The sequence below is a fragment of the Hordeum vulgare genome, chromosome 2H, assembly GCF_904849725.1.
Source record: "Hordeum vulgare subsp. vulgare chromosome 2H, MorexV3_pseudomolecules_assembly, whole genome shotgun sequence".
Taxonomy (NCBI): domain Eukaryota; kingdom Viridiplantae; phylum Streptophyta; class Magnoliopsida; order Poales; family Poaceae; genus Hordeum; species Hordeum vulgare.
Genome location: NC_058519.1, coordinates 52547090 through 52553089, shown reverse-complemented (window position 1 = coordinate 52553089; position 6000 = coordinate 52547090).

Sequence of the window (6000 nt, the reverse complement as noted above, 5' to 3'; positions counted from 1 at the left end):
ATAACTTCTCTTGAGCCAGGACCAGTGTGAGCGAGTCGGCCTATTACCCTAGGACTATTGCTACGGAGCAAAAGAATAATTTGTAGATGCATTGAAAAAACAATTAACTATCGCATCGATAACAAACTATGTTGTCATTTTTATGTTGAATGGAACACCATTATGATTTGCTCGACAACAAATTGTATTGTATATTTTCTTATGGCGAGTGGAACACTATCATGGTAGGTTTCAAATTAAGCATCTCGCGCAGATTTTTTATTATCCTCAATTAATTAAGCTTTTATTTGTCAAAATTGCACTATACCGCTTTACGTTCTATAAATAGAAATACAAAATATATTATGTGCGCATAGACATACTTCAGGATAAAATTTAGGCATGCGAGACCAGTTTTATCAACTTCCCACATTTTGAAGGGCATAATTTCAGCAAACCAGCAACTCATGTATGCAAATGTTTGTTATTCTTCAGCATACTTGCATCATGAAAATATCACGTTTCAGAACTGAGAACCTTGCCATTTTAATCTGACATATAATACTGATATGATATAGCATGAAACAGTTAGAAATCTCTACTATTAAAGGAGGATCTACCGTCTGTCGTGATGGTTCGACCACGGCAGATCCCCCGTCGCTACAGCTAGCCCTTTCACCGATTTTTATTCATCCCTCCATAAACCAGACAGCCCTTTCATCGATTTTTCCTAACCCTCCGTAAACCGATTCAATACCCCACCTCTCCTCTCTCGCACTTGACAACGCACAAAAAAAAGACAAAAAGAAAAATATCGGTCGCCCTCCCTGCAAACCGCTCCCTCACCACTTCACGCACCCTAGCCGCACCCGCCTCCTCTCGTATTCCATGCCTCTAGCGCTTCGCCTCGCTTCGCACCGGCGGCGGCCCACCCCGTTGTCCACCTCGCCTTGCCTCACGCCGGTGGCGGTTGGTGGCAGGTCGACCTTCACCGCCCCTCCCCCCTTACCCCTGCACCGTGCGCACCATCTAGCACCAGCAACTCCGCTGCTCCCTCCCCTCACCCATCCTGATCTAGATGCCTAACCCGCCCGACGCGAAGAGGTGCACGGCGGCAACAGCTCTACTGCGTGCGGCCATCAGAGAGAGAGAGAGAGAGTGAGGAGGAAGAAGGGAAGGAAGGATGCTTGAGGAAGGGGTGGCTGGGTTGGAGCCCCGGTGGTGCTATTGCTACTGATGGATGGCGGCCGATGGGAGAAGTCCGTGTGTAGGTAAGACGAAAAAACTGTGCTACATCAGCACATTTGATGCAGAGCAACCACTCTAAGTTCCTCCCACTTCTCTAATTAGTAGAGAGATTCCTCTCCCTTCTCTAATTAGTTTTGAGATTCCATTGCTATTTGATGGAGAGCAGCCACCAAAAGTTCCTCTCTTTTTTTGCAGAAAAAGTTCCTCTTTTGATGCACAGCGGCCACTCAAAACAACTCTCTCTTTCTCTCTATAATTGATTCTCAGGTACAGAAGCACGTGTATCTATGCTACTTGCTAATGTGATGGCTAATTCATGTGGATTGATTCATGAATTAGCAAATTATTTCCTGTGAGATGTGCCAATATACAAATTTTTACAGTGCCCTTCATTTGTTTGTTGTTATGCCTTTAAGAGATGATTCTTTGCATCTTTTAAATAGAAAAGTATAATACAGTTGCTTACAACTTATAAAAAGCGATTACATGTAAGAAGTGTGGTGTATTCTCCTTAAAACAAAATTGCAGAAGTTCACAACGAGCGCATTTTTTCCCTAGAGATGAGAAGGCACATGAATATCATCTCCAAAGTCTTCAGTGCAGATAAGATGAACCATGCAAAAACTCAGGGTGGACCACGGGGGCTACACACATGGCGAAGCGGCAAAGGGCTTGGCTGCTACCAGGGTGATCCAAATGGAATATATATGACAGCCCGGTGCCGACAGCCCAGAAGATTCCCCCCTTCTATTCCGTTTTTGTCGTGTGATTTATTTTATTTGTCGCATCATCATCGCATCATGCGCATCATCTGCATTGCATCGGCGTCTCCGTTGCCGCCAGTTTTCAAACATGCATCCGTTGTTAGTTGCCGGTTCTCGTCGTTGTTCGTTCTGAGTCCGACTGCACTCGCACGCGCCCGCGGCATCGTCAAAACCCTGTTTTTAAAGTGTGTTGAAAACTTTCTCTAATTGGGTTGGAATTTGACGTGCGGTCTTATTTGTATGTAGGTAGGCCGCCTGTCAAGTTTCATCGTGATCGGAGTCCGTCTGGTACCCGAACGGTCGACCGTAGCGGCACCGTATTCGGTCTATCGTCGGACGTTTTCCGGTATTTTAAATCTCGTTGCCGGGCTGCCATCTCCGCCTAGCCCCTCTGTACAGTGCACTGACCCTACACGCAACCTAGTCCGAAAACCTACCGGGACCCGAGCCGGGCAGACGTGACCGTTGGATCCGGATCAACCCCGTTTTACCCAAAACCATCACCGGTTTTACAATTGGAGACTCTAACCTATATTTCTCGACCGTCCGATCTAGATCGGAGGGTCTATATTACCTTAAGGTAGCCCCTAGCCTATTTATACCAGCCAAACCCTATTCCAATCCCAAAACAAATCCTCCTCCCATCCCATCACGCAGCCGCCGCATTCATCTGCCACCTTGGGATCTTCCGAGATCCAAATTGCTCGAATCGTGTGTGCTCTTGGATATGTTCATGCGCCCGCACACGACTTCGTCCGCGCGATCACAGGAGCTGTAGCCCAGCAAATGAGCTCGTCCATCTCCTTCTTTCTCCTCCCTTTCTGTGTTTCCCTCTTTGATTTTTTCCTTTCTGTCTCCCTTTCTTCAGGAAACAACAGTCGGCGCGAGAGCCTCCTCCAGCCCAAGCCGCCATGATCGAGCGGCTCAAGCTCGACCTTCTTCGCTCGAGCGCACCCGCGCTGCCCTCACTGCTTCGGTCGCCTCATCCTCTACGCGCCCGTCGTCGCGTCATCAACTTCATCTGGCGAGCCATATCGAGCCGCGCGTGCCTGCCTCGCCCCTCTCGCCGGCCGGCCATCTGGACCAGGCCCGACCTCTCTTGGCCGGCCAGCGAAGGCGCAGATGCAGCTAGGTCCTTGTTCCCCGACCTTTCTCTTCCCTCCCTGCCTCCTCTCTCTCCCGTAACCTCTCCATCTGCTTGTTCCCGTGATGCAGAGAAGCAGGCTGCAACACTCCCCCGAGGCCAGCCCCATCTGGAGCCGGTCGTTGGAGCCGCCGCCGCCCCGAGCTCGAGGCTGCCTCGTGCCGCTGCCTTCGGGAATGGATGCCCCAGCACTGGATCAGCCCGTGCTTGCTCTCGGACTGGTTCGCCCCGCCCTAGAGACGCCATACGACGCTCTCTTCTTCACTTCGCGCACCTGCAACTGCGTCTCCAGCGACAGCAACTTGCAGTTTCTTCAGTCAGCGTATGGGTATGGTACTTCTAGGGCCGTTCTCGTTTGTGTAGCAAAGTCGGCCGTAGCCGAGCTGGTCAGCGCGCTCGGTAGCAACCGTCAGGTCCTGGGATCAATCCCTAGCGCCTCCAAATTTAATTTTTGTGCTCTATCTATTTTAGCTCCCGAGCGACTCTGTGGGTTGGCTCAGTTTTCGTTTAGATCAGCTCGAAGGGATGAGCCATAGTGTGCCAAACCCATCCAGTATCACTTGTCAATTGTAGCCCAGCTGGTCAGGTTGTTAGACTACAACCAGGAGGTGCAGGGTTCGATCCCCCCCACATGCACCTTTTTATTTTATTTTGTGTGAGTGTGGATGTGTGGGTGTGTGTGTGTTGTGGGTTCTAGGCCCACTTGCATACACCCACTAGGGGCCCTGGAGAGTATGGCCACTGGGACCCCTGATGATTATATGATTTTTTTTGTTTGTAGTATTTGTGATGTATTTCCAAATCTAGAGCGACTCTGTGGGTTGGCTCAGTTTTCGTTTAGATCAGCTCGAAGGGATGAGCCATAGTGTGCCAAACCCATCCAGTATCACTTGTCAATTGTAGCCCAGCTGGTCAGGTTGTTAGACTACAACCAGGAGGTGCAGGGTTCGATCCCCCCCACATGCACCTTTTTCTTTTATTTTGTGCGAGTGTGGATGTGTGGGTGTGTGTGTGTTGTGGGTTCTAGGCCCACTTGCATACACCCACTAGGGGCCCTAGAGAGTATGGCCAGTGGGACCCCTGATGATTATATGATTTTTTTTGTTTGTAGTATTTGTGATGTATTTCCAAATCTAGAATATTCCAGAAGAGGAGCATGCCAACTCTGGCATGTCAGGAACAACCCCTGTTCTTGTTATTAGCGCAGTTTGATCATGTGTAGTTTTTCCTTTGCTGTTTCTGGTGTTTTTCCGCACACATATATAGCAGTGTTATATATGGTTTTGGGGTAGGAGAACCCAATGAATCCAATGGTGGCACTGGATTCCAGTTGTGAGCAGTTATGCAAAAGTGTCACTTTGTGACGAGGTGGCACTTGTTGACCTCGTGGGTTGGTGTAAGTGCATAGTTAGGTTTGAGCATCAATGCATCATTTTAGTCAGTGCTTCCTGTTGTGTGTGTCTCTTGAACATAGCTCCGTTCTATGGTCCACGTGTTGACCGACTAGGATGACATGTAGATTCACCGCTTCACCCCTTGCCATGTTAACAACATTTAATATTGTCGTGTGTCTAATCGGGATAGAACTAAATAACTAACATGGAGTTTCGTCAATATGCAACTCGTTGCATATTGAACTTCACTTAATGTGTAGTGTTTGATTGTGTGAATTGTCATGCCGTGACTTGCATGTATTCAGCTGCTCATGCATCATTTGTGTTGTGCATCGTGTGGTGAATTCCGTGTGTTGATTTGTGTTTCCGGTTTGCTTCGTCTCGATAGAGTTCCGCAGCGTGCCGGATAGTGACGACCCGTTCGACTACGTCGGTTCGTCTGCTTCACGGAGTCGTTTTTCTTCTCAGCGGGATCTCAGGCAAGATGACTATTTTCTCAGATACCATTACTATCATTGCCATGCTAGTTATTTTGATGCTATCGATTATGTCTCGTTGCCTACCACATGTAAAATTCCAGCCTCTCAACAATGCCATGATTACCTTCAACCTGTTCGACCTAGCAAACCACTGATTGGTTATGTTACTGCTTGCTTAACCTTGTTGTTAGCGTTGCTAGTTGTAGGTGCAGATGCTGCCATGTGATAACATGGGTTCCTTGTTATATCACCATATTTAAATGCTATTTAATTTAACGCATCTATATACTTGGTAAAAGGTGGAAGGCTCGGCCTTTTCTAGCCTGGTGTTTTGTCCCACCTTTGCCCCCTTAGTTTTCGGCTACCGGTGTTATGTTCCATAAATGAGCGCTCCTAACACGATCGGGGTTGTTATGGGGACCCCCTTGATAATTCATTTTAGATTAAAGCTGGTCTGGCAAGGCCCAACTTTGGTACTACATTTGCCTAATCACCTAATAAAATTGCATAGGGACTTCCCAGGCCCCGAGGATAATTTAATCAACCCCCGGGCCAGTGCTCCTCATGAGTGTTGGCCCCACCTGAGCGATGTCCGGCGCCCCTCTGGTCACCCGGAGGTTTAGCGATCCCGACGTCTAGCTCATCCGCCGTGTCCTGAGAACGAGGTACGCGACTCCTATCGGGATCGTCGACACGTCGGGCGGCCTTGTTGGATTAGTTTTACCTTTGACGAGATATCTTGTGCATCGGGATTCCGGTGATGCTTTGGGTAATCTCAGAGTTGAGGTTTTCCACTAGGGAATCCGACGAGATCGCGAGCTTCGTGATTGAGGATTTCTATGCGGCTTGTGGTAATTTGTGATGGACTAGTTGGAGCACCCCTGCAGGGTTAAATCTTTCGGAAAGCCGTGCCCGCTGTTATGTGGCAACGTGGAAGCTTTGTTTAACACTGGTTCTATATAACTTGAAGTAACTTAATTAAAACATGCCAA